Consider the following 16736-nt stretch of genomic DNA (forward strand, 5'->3'; position numbering starts at 1 on the left):
TGGAGATCACTTTTGGAATTTAAGAGGAGCCAAAGATCTACCTCCCCGCTCCCCGCAGCAGGTAAGTCTGCGGGGAGGGGAGGGGAGAGAGGAAGGGGCCATAGCAGGGGGCAGGGAAAACCTTAGCCTCCCTCACTGCTGGGGCCTCAATTGCCCACCCCCATGGCAGTGAGGGAGGGGTAAGCCCTGCACAGCCAGGGCAGGGAGGGGGACAGAGTTGCAAGCGGCTCATCTGGGGGGCATGAGGAGGAGGGGGCATACAGCCCTGTAGGGATCTGCATGTAGGATGGGGTGGGCTGGGGCCAAGGCAGCATTGGGCTCTTCCTGGCTGGGCTGCACTTAGACTGGGCAGCTGTGGTGGTGGTGCTGGGAGCAGGGCCAAGGGAGAGGGTGGGGGTGTCCCTGCTCTCAGTGCCACCACCACCCATGCTGAGTTCAGCGCAGGCCAGGCCCAGTGGGAACAGCCCGGCACAGCCTTCCAGCCCATAGCTGCAACCTGCCCTCCCCCGCACCCACTAACCCCAGCCCCCATGTCTTTGGGGGCAGTGGAAGGCTGTGCTGGGCTGTTCCCAATGGACCTGGCCCACGCTGTGCTCAGTGGTGGCACTGGGAGTGAGGGTTGGAGGGCTACAGCCCCCCCAGCCCCGCTCTCAGCACCACTGCTGCAGCTGCCTGGCCTAAGCACAGCCTGGCTGGGAAGAGCCTGGTGCTGCCCTGGCCCACCCCACGTGCAGATCCGGGGGCCGCTTCCTCCTGGGCTGTGTGCAGATCTGGGGGCCTCTTCCTCCAGGACCCCCTGTCCTCCTGGGCTGTGTGCCACCCCCTCCCCACACCTCCCGGACAAGCCACTCACAGCTCCATTCCCTGTCCCATCCCACCCAGCTGTGCAGGGCTTGCCCCCACTCTCTACCTGCAGCCGCTGGCACTGCCCCATGTTTGGGGAGTGCGTGTGCCCCCCCCAATCTGTACACAGCGGAAGCAGCTGCAGCTGTGGGCTGGGCTTTGTGCCCTGAGCCCTGCTGCACATTCCCCTAACCCCCACTCCTTCCCTCCCCCACCGACTGACCCAGTTGCCTGGGGGCGCAGGTGGCCATGTGCACATGGACGTGCGTGTTCAGTTCCCACAGCCCAGGATCAACTTGAAGACACTCTGGGATCCACTGGTCAATTGCAATCGAGCTGTTGGTGACCACTGCTCTATAGCATATGTTACTATACCTCAAATACATTGCCCACTAATATGCATAAAGAATAATCTTTATTAGGGTGTGATACATGCTCATTTTCAATAAAAAATTCAGAATTGTGAATTGCCATCAATCAAGCCCCCAGTTTTTACCTGATGAAAACTAGTTCCTCCTCTTGTTAAAACTGGAATGATCGTTTCTTTCCACTGAAACATACTAGTAATAAACAGATGTTTGAACTGGTGGAGTGGACCAGTGCAATAAAAGTTATTCACTAAAACTGACCCAGAAAATTTGCCATTACATAAATATTAAAATTACAAAGCTAATTACTCTGATTGGTACATATCCAGTGGCAATAAACACTGGACATTTTTCATTATTAAATACAGAACAGCAAATAACTGGAATCAATCATTTTTAAGTTAGTAAAAATAAATAAAAGGAACGGAAAATGATTTAAGGTTGTTCCAATGATTAAAATGAACAATGAATTTGGTTTTTACTTCAGCCTGCTGCTATAGCCTGCAAAAAACAAATTAATGTACATTTATTTTCTCATCATAGACTTTCACTTGACAGTTCTCCAAGATTAAACTATCATCTTTTGTCTCTATGCTTTTTACCCTTGTAGATCAACACCTGGAATTGTGCATAAACTGTTCATCAGGCTACTTTCTTGTTTGATTTGTCAAAATTAATACTCAAGACAGTGATATTGTTCTTCATAGTTTAGCAACATTTAACCCTTCACTCTAATTTTCTTTTGTCTAAGGTTTTTTTTATATATTTCACATACATCTCTCTTATTACCAATGGAAAAAAAGTTCTTTGCAAGCTTTCAAGCACAAACAACCTTCTTCAGGCATAGAGAGTCTCTGCTGTTCTGAGATCTCTTATCTTTGGCATTATTTTCCCTTCGTTCTTCTGCTCCCCTCCCTTCTGTACCTACTGTTTTCCTTTTTTCCCACCTATTTACATTCTCACTGACCTCCTGTCACACTCTTAGCTTCTTGCATTCCTTGGAGATCTCAGAATAGCAGAAACTCCCTATGACTGAAGAAGGGTATTTGTACCCAAAAGCTTGCAAAGAACTTTTTTCCAACTACTCAGTTCATCTAATAAAAGATATCAGATTTACCTAAAGAACCTTGTCTGCCTATACCCTTAGACCAACACAGCTACAACCAAAAACTCTGTCTCCATTATTACAGCATTTTAAATAACTAGTCATGAATATTCTAGGCCTATCATTCACAATGAACATGCACAGGGAGATTATTTTATTTTTCTTCTGCATTACCATTCAAACTATTTCTTCTGGCCTCTTTTCTTTCTAGAGCTATTTTTATACATATTTTTCTCCTCCTACTTATGTTAGATGCCAGAAAGAATTTTCTACTCCCGTGCATGCTTCTATCATCATAAAACATAAGACTAGTAGACTATGTGATGGGAGATTATGTGAAAAGAAATACAGTGTTTAAGTATAAAATTTGCTATTGAGCATTACAAAACATAATCAGATCATAATATTTAAAAGCTGGAGAAATTTGAGATTCTTGGTGATATTTATTTTCATAATCTCATGAGAATCCTGTTTCTAATCTGAAAATGTTTTAACCCTCTCCCTTGTTGCTGTGAAATAACAGAAAAAACTCTGAGCAGGATCTGCTAGTTGATAAAATATTTACTCTGCTTCTACAGACAGTTAACATCTTTTCATTCATAAATTCTATTCCTAAACTTGCGCTGCATCAACTTCACTGCATATAAACTACCAAAAACAAGAGTAAAACTCTGGTTTACAAAAATAACAGGGAAAAGCAAAGCTATTTTAAAACATCTAAGAGCTATAGAACAAAGCAAAGTTTAAAAACAGAACTGAAAGATAAGTTTAACATAAAGAACTATTCTTAGTACTTGAGAATGTCCTTTTAAATTTACTCATACAGCTTAAAGGAAAGACAGACATCAGTGTCTATCTTAAGCTGTAAATAAATGAAGGATCCTTAAGAAGAATGTAAGTCTGCAGTGTATTCAGCAGACTTGTTCACAACAGATGGCTTATTCTTAAAGCCGTCTGTTTTATTACTTCTTCTCTTTATACAGCATATTGGAGTACTACCCTTTTGGTACTTTAAAGATAAACATAACAATAGTTCCAGAATTCAGAGTCAGATAGCCTGCTGCTCATAGTTATCATGAAGCAGGAATAAACAAACAAGATTGCTTTCTGCTGTAAAACAATTTAACAATTTGGGAAGGACATTATTAATAAAAGCACCGAGGTTCAAGTGTTAATAAAACTGCATGCTGACATGTGTACATCATGACACTTGCATCAGGATGACACTAGCAGTGAAGGCTGGCATCACAGAGGCATTCTAAGCATGTATGGGCCACCCCCCGTGCAAGCACTGATGGACGGACAAGTCTAGTAACAGATTGGTGGTTCTGGCTCTGCACAGTGGTTCATTATAATATGCACAGTTTAATGTTTAACACAAATTTGTTTTTTAAGGTAAAAGAAACCTATTAGCTACACTGTAGTTCTATGTATGTGTGTGTGCACAGACATGCACACACTACACTGTCACATACTATGTATATACATACACAGATACAACTCAGAGAAATCCAGGGCAGCCTAAGGGCCAAAAGGGGAGCACATAAAAAGTGGAAACAGGGTGAGATCACTAAAGATGAATATACCTCCTCTGCTCGCGCTTGTAGGGAGGCAGTTAGGCGGGCCAAAGCTACCATGGAGCTGAGGATGGCAACCCAAGTAAAGGACAACAAGAAATTGTTTTTTAGATACATAGGGAGTAAAAGGAAGGCCCAGGGAGGAATAGGACCCCTGCTAAATGGGCAGAAGCAATTGGTGACAGATAGAGGGGACAAGGCTGAACTCCTCAACGAGTTCTTTGCCTCAGTGTTCCTAAGCGAGGGGCACGACAAGTCTCTCACTGGGGTTGTAGAGAGGCAGCAGCAAGGCGCCAGACTTCCATGCGTAGATCCTGAGGTGGTGCAGAGTCACTTGGAAGAACTGGATGCCTTTAAGTCGGCAGGCCCGGATGGGCTCCATCCGAGGGTGCTGAAGGCACTGGCCGACGTCATTGCAGAGCCACTGGCGGGAATATTCGAATGCTCGTGGCGCACAGGCCAAGTCCCGGAGGACTGGAAAAGGGCTAACGTGGTCCCCATTTTCAAAAAGGGGAGAAAGGAGGACCCGGGCAACTATAGGCCGGTCAGTCTCACCTCCATCCTTGGTAAAGTATTTGAAAAAATTATCAAGGCTCACATTTGTGAGAGCCCAGCAGGACAAATTATGCTGAGGGGAAACCAGCATGGGTTTGTGGCGGGCAGATCGTGCCTGACCAACCTAGTCTCTTTCTATGACCAGGTTACGAAACGCCTGGACACAGGAGGAGGGGTGGATGTCGTATACCTGGACTTCAGGAAGGCCTTCGATACGGTATCCCACCCCATACTGGTGAACAAATTAAGAGGCTGTGATGTGGATGACTGCACAGTCCGGTGGGTGGCGAATTGGCTAGAGGGTCGCACCCAAAGAGTCGTGGTAGATGGGTCGGTCTCGACCTGGAAGGGTGTGGGCAGTGGGGTCCCGCAGGGTTCGGTCCTTGGACCGATACTCTTTAATGTCTTCATCAGCGACTTGGACGTGGGAGTGAAATGTACTCTGTCCAAGTTTGCAGATGACACAAAGCTATGGGGAGAAGTGGACACACCGGAGGGCAGGGAACAGCTGCAGGCAGACCTGGATAGGCTGGACAAGTGGGCAGAAAACAACAGGATGCAGTTCAACAAGGAGAAATGCAAAGTGCTGCACCTAGGGAGGAAAAATGTCCAGCACACCTACAGCCTAGGGAATGACCTGCTGGGTGGCACGGAGGTGGAAAGGGATCTTGGAGTCCTAGTGGACTCCAAGTTGAACATGAGCCGGCAGTGTGACGAAGCCATCAGAAAAGCCAATGGCACTTTATCGTGCATCAGCAGATGCATGACAAATAGGTCCAGGGAGGTGATACTTCCCCTCTATAGGGCGTTGGTCAGACCGCAGTTGGAGTACTGCGTGCAATTCTGGGCGCCACACTTCAAGAAGGATGCGGATAACCTGGAGAGGGTACAGCGAAGGGCAACTCGTATGGTCAAGGGCCTGCAGACCAAGCCCTACGAGGAGAGACTAGAGAAACTGGACCTTTTCAGCCTCCGCAAGAGAAGGTTGAGAGGCGACCTTGTGGCTGCCTATAAGTTCATCACGGGGGCACAGAAGGGAATTGGTGAGGATTTATTCACCAAGGCGCCCCCAGGGGGTTACAAGAAACAATGGCCACAAGCTAGCAGAGAGCAGATTTAGACTGGACATTAGGAAGAACTTCTTCACAGTTCGAGTGGCCAAGGTGTGGAACGGGCTCCCAAGGGAGGTGGTGCTCTCCCCTACCCTGGGGGTCTTCAAGAGGAGGTTAGACGAGTATCTAGCTGGGGTCATTTAGACCCAGCACTCTTTCCTGCTTATGCAGGGGGTCGGACTTGATGATCTATTGAGGTCCCTTCCGACCCTAACATCTATGAATCTATGAATCTTTATCTATTTTAGAAGTACGGTACATTATGAGACACACACAGTTTGTTATGCTGACAAGCACAATTTGTCATTTGTAAAAATCTGTTCATGTAAAGTTGCCAGTAGTTTAATAAAACAGTATGTATTCACTTGAACTCTGTGTTCCCGTAGTCTTTGCTGGACAAAGAACATGGCCAAAATTACAAGTTCCAGCTGCAGGGATTTTTATTCTCAAAACGCACAGGTGGGGGAAATAAAAAATTAGCTATACACAAAGAGAGACAAAGAAGAAAAAGATCATACTTTTCATGTGTAATGAACTAGAACAGCACATTTACATTACAGTAGCTATGACTTGCAAGCAAGAAGCATTGAAAAGGCAGAGGTGCAAGAATATTTCTGGGCGATACTTTTATTGGACCAACTGTATGGTTGGGTTAGACTTTGTGGCGGGACCTGCCCTCCTGGGTAGTACCCAGCATCTGGCTAGCCAGCCTCCACTCTAGGTCTTCCAAATTACCACCCTGTGTCTTTCTTGCCACACTTTGATGAAACAACTGATTATGCAGAGGGCATCCTAAGCCTTAGAGTGGAATTTCCTTTGGTTTACTTGGCTCCATCTTTTTATACTCACCTAGACCACAAACCTCTTGGTCTGGGCCTACTTGATCTAGCTGCTACCTTCAGCCCTAGGCCCATTCATTCCAGCCTTAGGTCTTTAGCAGCAGTGGTATGTCTGGGGATTAAGGCCCACTGTCGGGGCTCTGGGCCCCTCCTGGTCCTCCAGGCTTGAACGGGTTAAATTAAATTCTGTGTGTGCGGCTCTCTTGATACAAAGGGTCTAATCTCGCAGGGCACTTTAAGTTGCCTGTAATGTGGCCTTCGTCTCCCCTAACAGCTGCTTCAGCCCTCTGCTATAAACTAAAACAGAAATGCCACCAACTGCTCCAAACTAAAAGACCTCTTCTCTTGGTACCTACAACAACACAATAAATAAACTGAACTCATCGCACCCATTGGTCCTGTGGTAGGGATAAAGGAAAAAGAAAAATGACCCTCTGCCCTTTCATAGATTCATAGACTGTAGACTCAGAAGGGACCACAAAGGATCATCATGTCTGACCCCCTGCCCCTGGTAGGAAAGAGGACTGAGGTCAGATGACCCCAGCCAGGTGACTATCAAGCCTCCTCTTGAAGACCTCCAAGTTAGCTGATAGCACCAACTCTCTTGACAGCCCATTCCAGGTTCTGGCCACCCTTACTGTGAACAATTTCTTCCTAATGTCTAACCTGAATCTACTCTCCACTAGTTTGCACCCATTTATTCCTAGTCACTCCTAGGAGTGCTCTGGTAAATAGTGCATCTCCAATTCCCTGTTGTCCTCCCTTGATAAACTTATACGCGGCTACAAGTTCTCCCCTCAGACATCTCTTGTGAAGACTGAAGAGATCCAGATCCCTCAACCTCCCCTTGTAGGGAATTTCTTGGAGGCCACTAATCATGTGAGTGGCCCTCCTCTGAACTCTCTCCAGGTTCTCAGTGTCCCTCGTGAAGTGTAATGCTCAAAACTGGAAACAGTACTCCAACTGCAGCCTGACCAGTGCCGCACAGAGGGGGAGGATCACCTCTCTTGATCTGTTGGTCATGCATCTGCTAACGTACAACAAGGTGCAATTGACCTTGTTGATGACCTCGTTACACTGCCGGCTCATGTTCATCTTGGAGTCAACTATGACTCCAAGATTCCTCTCAGCTTCTGAGCTGCTGACGAGGTCGCCCCCCATCCTAGAGGTGTGCTGGGGATTCCTCCTCCCTAGGTGGAGTGCCTTGCATTTATCTTTGTTGAATATTATCCTATTTCATTCTGCCCATTGATCCAAGCTGTCCAGATCAACCTGTATCTGCTCCCTGCCCTCCAGTGTGTTAACTTTGCCCCATAACTTAGTGTCATCTATGAACTTGGAGAGGGAGATCTCCACACCCTTGTCCAAATCACTCATGAAGATATTAAATAACACCGGTCCAAGGACCAAGCCCTGCAGGACCCCACTGACCACCTTCTTCCAAGCAAAGAATGACCCATCCACCACCATTCTCTGGGTGCGGTCCCTAAACCAGTTGGCCACCCACCTGACTGTGTAAGCATCCACCCCACAGCCTGCTAGCTTCCCTATGAGAATAGGATATGAAACTGTGTCAAAGGCCTTCTTAAAGTCCAGGTAGATGAAATCAGCCTTAGCTTCTGTGTCAAGGCAGTGTATGACCTGGTCATAAAAGACTATAAGGCTTGTCAGGCAGGATCTACCTGTGATGAACCCATGCTGGTTTCCTTTCAGCATCATTTCCCTTGCTGGGCTTTCAAAAATGTGCTCATGATGATTTTTTCCAGTATTTTCCCAAGGATAGAGGTAAAACTGACTGGCCTAAACTTACCTGGCTCATCCCTTCTCCCCTTCTTAAAACTGGGCACCACGTTGGCCCTTTTCCAGTCCTCAGGGACCTGACTGGAGCACAATAAGTGCTCAAACAGCCGTGCCAGTGGCTCACCTATGACACTGGCCAATTCCTTCAGCACCCATTGATTGAGGTCATCCAGGCTGGATGACTTGTACCCATCCAACCCCTCCACCTGCTTCTTAACTTAAGTCAGCACTAACCTTTGGTGGTCTGGTGCCTTTTGGACATATGTCTATGTTCAAGGTGGGGGAAGTGTCTTGGTCAGTACTTAGGAATATTAAAGCAAAGAACTCATTGAAGAGCTCTGCCTGTTTCCTTGCATCAACCACCAACTGTCCTGATTGGTCCTGCAGGGGCCCTATGTTACTTTGTGCCTTCCTTTTGCTCGCTATGTATCTGTAGAAGGACTTTTTATTGTCCTTAATTATTGTAGCCAGCCTAAGCTCCAGCCGTGCCTTGGCCTGCCTAACTGATTCCCTACAATAGCGCGCTAGGGAGGTGTATTCCTCCTTGGTGGCTGCCCCCTGCTTCCACTGCCTGTAAATCTCTTTCTTTGCCCCCAGTCTTTTCTGGAGTTCCCTGTTCAGCCAAGAGGGCTTTTTTATCCCGTTATCCCCTTTGCTACATAAGGGGATAGACTCCTTTTGTGTCCCAAGGATCCCTCCCTTGAGAAACCTCCAACCCTCCTGGACCCCCATTTGCTCAGTTCTCTTGAGTTCCACCACCTCACTAACTAGTCTTCTAAGTCTTACTAAAGTTGGCCCATTTGAAGTCTAACACTTTGGCCTTACTGGATATTTTTCCCACCCTTCACTGGATAGTGAACAATACCAAGTGATGGTCACTATCTCCCAGGTTACTGTGTACTTGCAGGTTCCCCACAAGGTCATCCCCTGTTGCTAAGACCAGGTCTAGCAAGGCGTTACCCCTGGTGGGACTAGACACCACCTGGGTTAGGTGGAAGTCCTGCACGCAGTATAAGAACCTACATGAGTGCTTTGTTTGGGCCGTCTGCTCCTCCCAGCAGATGTCCAGGTAATTTAGATCCCCCATGACTGCTGCCTCCCTTACCTGAATGGCCTCTGAGAGCTGCCTGGAGAATACCTCGTCTAGGTCATTATCCTGATGGGGAGATCTGTAGTAGACCCCCACTACCAAGTCCTTTTCCCCCGGCCCACCCTGGATCCTGACCCACAATGCCTCAGTATTCCCCTCCTCTACCCCCGCCTTGATGATGGAAGATGTGTACTGCTCCCTAACATAAAGAGCTACACCCCCGCCTTTTTTCTCCACTCTGTCTTACCTATACAACCTGTACCCCTCAATGCCTACCATCCAGTTATGAGTAGAATCCCACCATGTTTCCATTAAGCCAACTAGGTCATACTGTGTGCCCACTAAGGCTCACCTTATTCCTTCTGGGTACTGCCATGGTCCTCCTGGAAGTCCCGCCTTCTCTCCAGCCAGGACTAGAATGTCCCTCTAGCCTATTTCCTGGTCTGGACACAGGGGTTGCTCACTAGTTCCAGCCCTGCCAGCTGCCTTCCTTTCAACATGCAGCCATTCCCCAGGACAAGCTATTGGCTGTTGCAAGGACCTTATCCCTTCCCCTTTCAGTACCTGTGTAAAATCAGTATATACCTTGATAGTATCTCATATATTCACACTCTCCAAATCCTAAATGGACACTGATTTCTTAAAGACCATAAACATATACTTAAAATAGGTGCAAAAGCCCACTCTTTTTCAGCAAAGTACCTATGTAGATGCTTACATGTTGAAATCTCCTCTATTCCAAAAAAAAGACCTGGCCCATACTTCAGTGCTTCTCTGAAGCAGAATTAGGAGTGCCTGCCTCACAGATTTAGGTAGCTTATTATTTGAAGCCCAAAGTAAATTACATTAAAAATTGCTAGAAATCCAAATAAGTTAATTAAAACATATTGGAGGGGATTCAGCATCTTTTCCTCTCAAATACATAATTTGTCACTACAGTCATAAGAACTGAAACAGAGACCTCGGCAAGGCAAAGTTTTCTCAGCGGGCTATGGAATGAATATTCTTTTCTGTATGACCTTTGGAAAATATACGTAAAATTCTATAACATTCTAGCAGCTGTATTATTTCAATGTGAATTAGGTTACATACTGGTACTTTAACAGCCTTTCACAATTGTTTTTAACATATTTCAAGTTGTTTGTTCTGATAAAGTCTTGCCTTTTAATCTTTTTGCTTCTTGGTTGGCCCTAGGATTGTGTAGCCAGCCCTAGGATTGTGTGGCCACTTATACTACATCTGCTTGGACATTTACTTCAGCAATCAGAACAGTGGGGCTGGCAAGAGGAAATGTTCTCCTTTAATGAGAAAGATATTGCGTGGAAGAAATGAGAGGAACAGCAACAGCATGGAAAGCAGTTTTCTAGGTGGGGAACAAGACTGGAGAAACTATTACACCTATGAGTGTTTTTTGCATTCCTGAGTTGATGGATAACCAACTGCTTTGAAAGAACTGGGTTCTGTTCAATGGAACAAACTACTGTCTCCCTGTTTCCATTTACTTTACCTTGATCACATAGTAAACCCTTATTCAAAATCATCTACTTAAAGCGGTAGAGTTGATAAAAATAAAACCATAACACCGCTATGCTCTTCTTTAATGGAATTGATACTACAGTTCACCAGAAGAACCTTGGTCCTTCACTGAGGTTTTCTAAAAGGAAGAGTACAGGAAGCATTGTCCCTAGTGCTTTTCTGAACACAATGCCAGAATGGAGCATGTTACAATTAATGTCTATGTGATTTCCTAAGATAATGACAACATTACAAAATCTTTCAGTATCTACTGTTTGGAGTCTTTAGCACACTCCCTACAGTTGCAGCTGTGCATTAAAAATGCTTAAGAAACAGTTATGAGCTTGAGTGTAGTCAGCTAAAAAATGCTCAACCATTTTAAACATTTATCTTCTACCACCTTTAAGTTTTACAGCAATAGGTCATACTGTACCCCAGCACAAGCAAGATATTGTGATCATATGAACTCAGCTGTTTGCATGCCTCCTGGAAAAAGAGGAAGAGGAGCTTTTGGGGTTTAGAGCCAACACACTGATTCTGTGGGAATGGGATTTACAAACACAGGTTTAGATATTCAAGCCTTTCACACTAACTGGGAAATATGCTTGGCCCATCTCCAGTTATCCCTGCTGCCCAGGTTCTGACAGTTCATCCAAACACAAAACAGTTCCAGAGCAGGACGTCGACATAATGATAGCAAAAAAGAAAAAAAAATACTGGCAGGCAAGTTCTCAACATTTGAGCCAAGGTGAGCAAGAAAAGGAACATATAATAGCATGTGAGTTATACAACTTCTTCAAAGCTTATCCTGTCAATTCTGACTCAGGCCATTCTAACTGAAGAACATTCACATAGAATCTGGCTGATGGAAATATACTGAGAAACGACAATAACAGAGAAGACAAAACAAAAAACAGCAGGGAAACTATTATCCAGACCCAAGTAGCAAAATCTCACTTGAATATTGGATGTCTGTGGAGCTGCTAAGATATGAAAAGATTTTAATGAACTTTCAATATCTGGTTACTACAAGAACTATAGAAACAGAGCTGTCATTCATTGTACAGTCCCTGCTACAGCCAAAAATAGTCAGAACTTGAAAAAGGTGAAAATTGAAAGCAATCAGACTTCCCCGTCTTACAGCTACGTTACCCAGAAATATTCAATTGCAGATTTGTTTCCAAGAAAGGCATAAAAAAAGCTAGTGCTTTTCAGGTTACACTTGTCCATCCTTTTGTTTTGATGTCTTAAGACAGAGGGTACAGCAAATTATAATAATTCATTATACGTTGCACACATGCTCAAATTCTCTCTCTTTTAGCTACATCAAAATTAACTGCATAACTGTTATTGTATTATATTTCAATGCCAACCACAACAGAGCCTTGATCTCAGCTACTATGCAATGTTGTTTTCAATAGTTCCTGTTTTTCATTTACTGATAAAATTGTTACCAATACTGAATTTCAGTATAATGGAAGATTTGGCTCCCAATCTGGGGCCAAGTCTGTCAAGCTTCTGTAAACCACTTGAATAGGCATAGAGTCTTACATGGTGTGAGGTTTTGCAGCCAAAATGTATCCCTTTAAAGGATCAGTCCTGTAGTCTCTATAAATCAAAATTCCCAGTACCGTAAGATATTGGACTGCTATATAACACCCACAAGAAATAATTTTAAATTGTCATTACATGGTCTGCTTTATGTTAAGGACTCTCTGGATAATATACAGCATGTTTGTGGCGGCGAAGTGCCCCCACAGGCTAGTGAGGGAGAGAAGGGAGGACCCACAGACCCCAGACCCCGAGAGCAAGCCCCCAGAGGGGCATACGTACCGGCTGAAGAACAGCGGGAAGAGGAGTCGCATCCGCGGCCGCAGCCGCGCAAACCGCCATTACGCCGGTTCTGGCAACAGCTGTTCCTGGCGCGGTGAACAGCTGAGCCAATCCCGGCGGCCGTAGCGGCCGCGGTGGGGAGGTTTAAAAACGCCGGCAGGACAGGGAGACAGGGAGAGCCAGGGAGAGAGAGTACGGGCGGGCAGCCTGTGCTGCGGGCTCTCGCACAGAGCGGAGAGGACCCAGCCTGCGGGTCTCAAGCAGGCTGCTTATCTAAGAGCTGTACACCTATCGTGAACAGCAGAGTGAAAGGCGGTCAGAGAGTGCAAGCCGAGGCACTCTCTCAGTATCCTGAAGCGGCTGACGCTCAGGAGGCAGGGGAGCGCTCCACTGCCAGTAGGAGAGGGGAGACAGCGGAGGCTCCAGGAGGAAGCTGGAATCAGGGGGAGCACCCACCAGCTACTCCTGATTTGGAGGAGTATTTTCTGTAAGAAGGGAGGAAGGAGGAATTACTCCCAGCAGGAGGGAGAACGACTGGGAACCGGGGATCCGGTCTGAGGCCGTCATACAGGGCCTGGAAACATCTGGAACGCATCACCCAGCGGTTGGCGTGTGGACGGGGTGTAGGGGAGGCGGAGCCCCGTGGACCACCGCGTCACTCAACCATGAGTAACACCGTCTATCGGGAGGCCCCACCCAGGATAAAGATCTCCACTGTAGACCCCTCTAAAGGTAATTGATTACATCCAAGTTGTTGCAGGCGAGTTGAGGGGAAGGGCAACACCCAATAGTCCAGGCGGTGATAGACACAGGCTCCACAATGTTATTGTAGTATTCACTGCTCATCTATACAGTGATGGGTAGAGTTATAGATATACAAACATAAACACTTTAAAACAGAAAATATTAATGAGAGATGAAGTGCAGCATTAATCATTTTATTGGACTGACATAGTTTCCTAGTTTTGTTTCTAAAATACACGAAGCAAACTGTTTGACTTTTAATCTTGTATATATCAGGTACAATATGTCCTAGTCAATGACCACCCCTCCCCCCACAAAAAAATCAAAAGAAAAAAAATAGAGAGAGACTCTGTATTTCTCAATGTACATTCCTCTTTTCAAATGCTATAGTTCTGTTCTACAGTATTATTGTCTCCTTGCTCGTACAATAACTTTTTTGTCTGAATTCACTATAGAATAAAATAACCAAAAAAAAAAAGCATTCAAAAGACATTAAGAAGTGGCAGACCCTAAAATGTACATCGTACAATGGATTATTAGCCCTTGGAACTCACTGCCACCAGATATAATAGATGCCAATGCTAGGGACAGAAATTACATATAAACTGATATAAATGGTCGGAAACTGGTTCAAATCTTTAACACAACAGAAGTCCAGAGCACATAAACTGCTTTCCAAATGGCCAAAACTGGTTTAAGATAAACTTGGATGGATGTAGTATCAGACTTAATTAATTTAGGTTTTGCACCTGACCCACAAGCCCCCCCCCCCCCCCCACAGGGTGGGCAGTTTATCTTTGACCCAAGCTGTCTGCTCCAGCAGACCAGAGAGGCATGCTCTAGCGGCCCCCAGCTTCTGCCCTGGGCCACTGCAGGCATGTGGCCGCGTTTCTGGAATCAAAAGTGAATGTCTGTTCACTTGCTTATAGGTTCAATCTACACAGTTTAGACTAACCTGTGAAGACTGAATTGGTTCAGCCTCAGACTTTTTAACTGTCTGTACTTAGCTCAAGAGTTCAATAGACTAAAAAAGTATGTGACACATGACATTTATGTGGATATGAAACATATCTAATTTTATAACAGTGTTTTTTTAAATATCTCAGGAGCCATGATATAAAGTATCATACTTGAAAGCATAAGCCACGTTGTAACTGGTCAGGGGTAGGAGGAAATGTTATTTGTGGACAGATTATTCCATGGTTATCTACCAAAATAATTCTTACATTTTCCTCTGAAGCAGCTGGTGCTGATCACTATTGAAGACAGGAAAGGATACTAAAGTAAAATGTACCAATACCACAATTCCTTTTTTCCTATAGTCTTCTCAACTCTTATCTTCTTATATACTCTTTCCTCTCAATTCTGTCAATTCGTTCACCACTTCCACATTCATGGCATTAAAACAAAACAAAATAAAGCAAACCCCTTAATATCTTTTTCTTAACAAGGATATAATCATTTTTTGGAGAGGTGATTGTACGCAAATGTTCATCAACTCTCAACTCACATCCTTTTTGGCAAACAAAACAGAGGAATCTGTCTCTAGAAAGAATAAGTGCTGATATAATGCCCTGGTTCTGTGAAGACTTAAGTCTGTGTATGTATTTGCAGTGTTTGGATCTAACATTGGTACTGTAGAAGCAACAAACTATCATAACAGAAGGACATTTCCTGTATTCCATTAAATGGCCCTATAGTATCCTGATTTTCCCATACACACATAACCAACTATGTACATATAAAGAAAATATATGGACCATATTATATAGACACCTAAATACATAAGAATGTTAAAGAGATGTAAATTATGAACACAAAAGTAAGACTTGAATAATAGAGAATGACAACTGTCGTGACTTTAGATAAGCACTGTTAGCTTATGAAATTTCTCAGAACTATGTAACAGCTAAAGAAACTAAACAAGTCTGACTAGAATAAGCATATTATACAGTAACATATTAACTACTATTTGTACCAATCACTTGAATTCTAAACTATGCTTTATGCTTCATTAAGCAGTCACATTTCTTTTCAGTAATGAATACCAAAAGCCAACATTCCAATGTATACCTGCAGTACTCCAAATCTCCACAGGAAGACTGTTGAAGAGTTAATGTTCACTACTGCAACAGAAAAACATTGTATGTTAATGTGAGAAACTGCAAAACACAAAAGGAAATTGTTTCACAAAGTTACAATCCCTAACATATTTAACTAATGTTATGCTCTAGAAACTGAGTGTATGACATCATCTTATTTTGCATATGGTTTAGTTTACCTGATTTTTTGCTGACAAGGAATAAATAGATTATAACCACTGATTATTTCCATAAAAATGAGATATTTCATCTAAGGTATTTAAACACTAAAGACACTGTTAACATATTCTGATTCGGCCTCAGTTTTCATCATGTGCAACACTCTGGACCAACAGGCCAGACAAAAAGGCATTATGTGGCAGTACACAGTTGTTTCATATGGCTGTTTATATGGAAAAACACCATTGGTAAAAAAAACTAGATTTCTCTATAGTGAGATGGAAAGTAAAGCAATAGTGTGTATGTTTTCTTCTTTATATAATATGGATTACTGTTGTAAATTGTTTTCAAAACAGCTACATTCCAAAGCAAGATAATCAAATAATTATTTGACACATTGTACAGAGGTATGGACACAACCAGGGAATGGAGAGTTCTCAGGAATTTATATTCTCTTCCCCCTCAGGATGAATGGCAACATTGTATTGAATTAATTATTGTCCACAAGCCACAAATTCAATTTGCATTAGATACCCAATGCAACCGGCCATCCTTCACTTTTCAAAAAAAGAATCCAGCTTGGAGGACAGCTTTCAAAAAGACTTGATACAACTGGATACATTGCAACTCAATTTCCCACAGAGAGGGAAGGAGAAGGGAAGATGTACAATAGACATAGGGCATTGGCTTCTTTAAAGAATTTTCTGTTTAGTATAAATTCTATTCCTCATGGCAACTAGAATTAAGGGGACTGAATGGACTCAGCTGCTTGCTCAACTGGTGGCTAGTTTTGTTGTTTATAAAATCTTGCAATGCCTCTACTTCCTCCAAATACTAAATCTTCCTACTGCTTCAAATGGACGTTAGCCTAGGCCAAAGCAGTTTGAGGGGCAACAAACCACACATGGCACATGTGCAAGTGTTTGCCACACTGCTGATTTGCAACGCACTTGGGTTTTTTTGGCTCCAGGAGATTCTGGGGCCAAAAAAATAATGCTGCTGAAAAAAGGTGCGGCACAAGTGGCAGCAGCATGTGCTGCCAGAAACCGGAGCTTGGCCAGCCAGAACCACACTCTGGCTTCTGGCCAGGCTCC

At 44.3% G+C, this 16736-nt stretch overlaps 1 long non-coding RNA gene across 1 annotated transcript in view; it reads right to left on the bottom strand.

Annotated features, from left to right (window-relative positions):
• Nucleotides 1–15544, bottom strand: part of LOC109280289 (uncharacterized) — a 141651-nt gene extending 126107 nt beyond the window's left edge. Inside the window, exon 1 of the long non-coding RNA XR_002086550.2 lies at nucleotides 15455–15544. This is a non-coding gene — a long non-coding RNA (uncharacterized LOC109280289). The remainder of the gene's footprint in view (nucleotides 1–15454) is intronic.
• Nucleotides 15545–16736: the final 1192 nt, after the last annotated feature.

Source organism: Alligator mississippiensis, chromosome 1 (assembly GCF_030867095.1).
Source record: "Alligator mississippiensis isolate rAllMis1 chromosome 1, rAllMis1, whole genome shotgun sequence".
In the NCBI taxonomy this organism is placed as follows: Eukaryota; Metazoa; Chordata; order Crocodylia; family Alligatoridae; genus Alligator; species Alligator mississippiensis.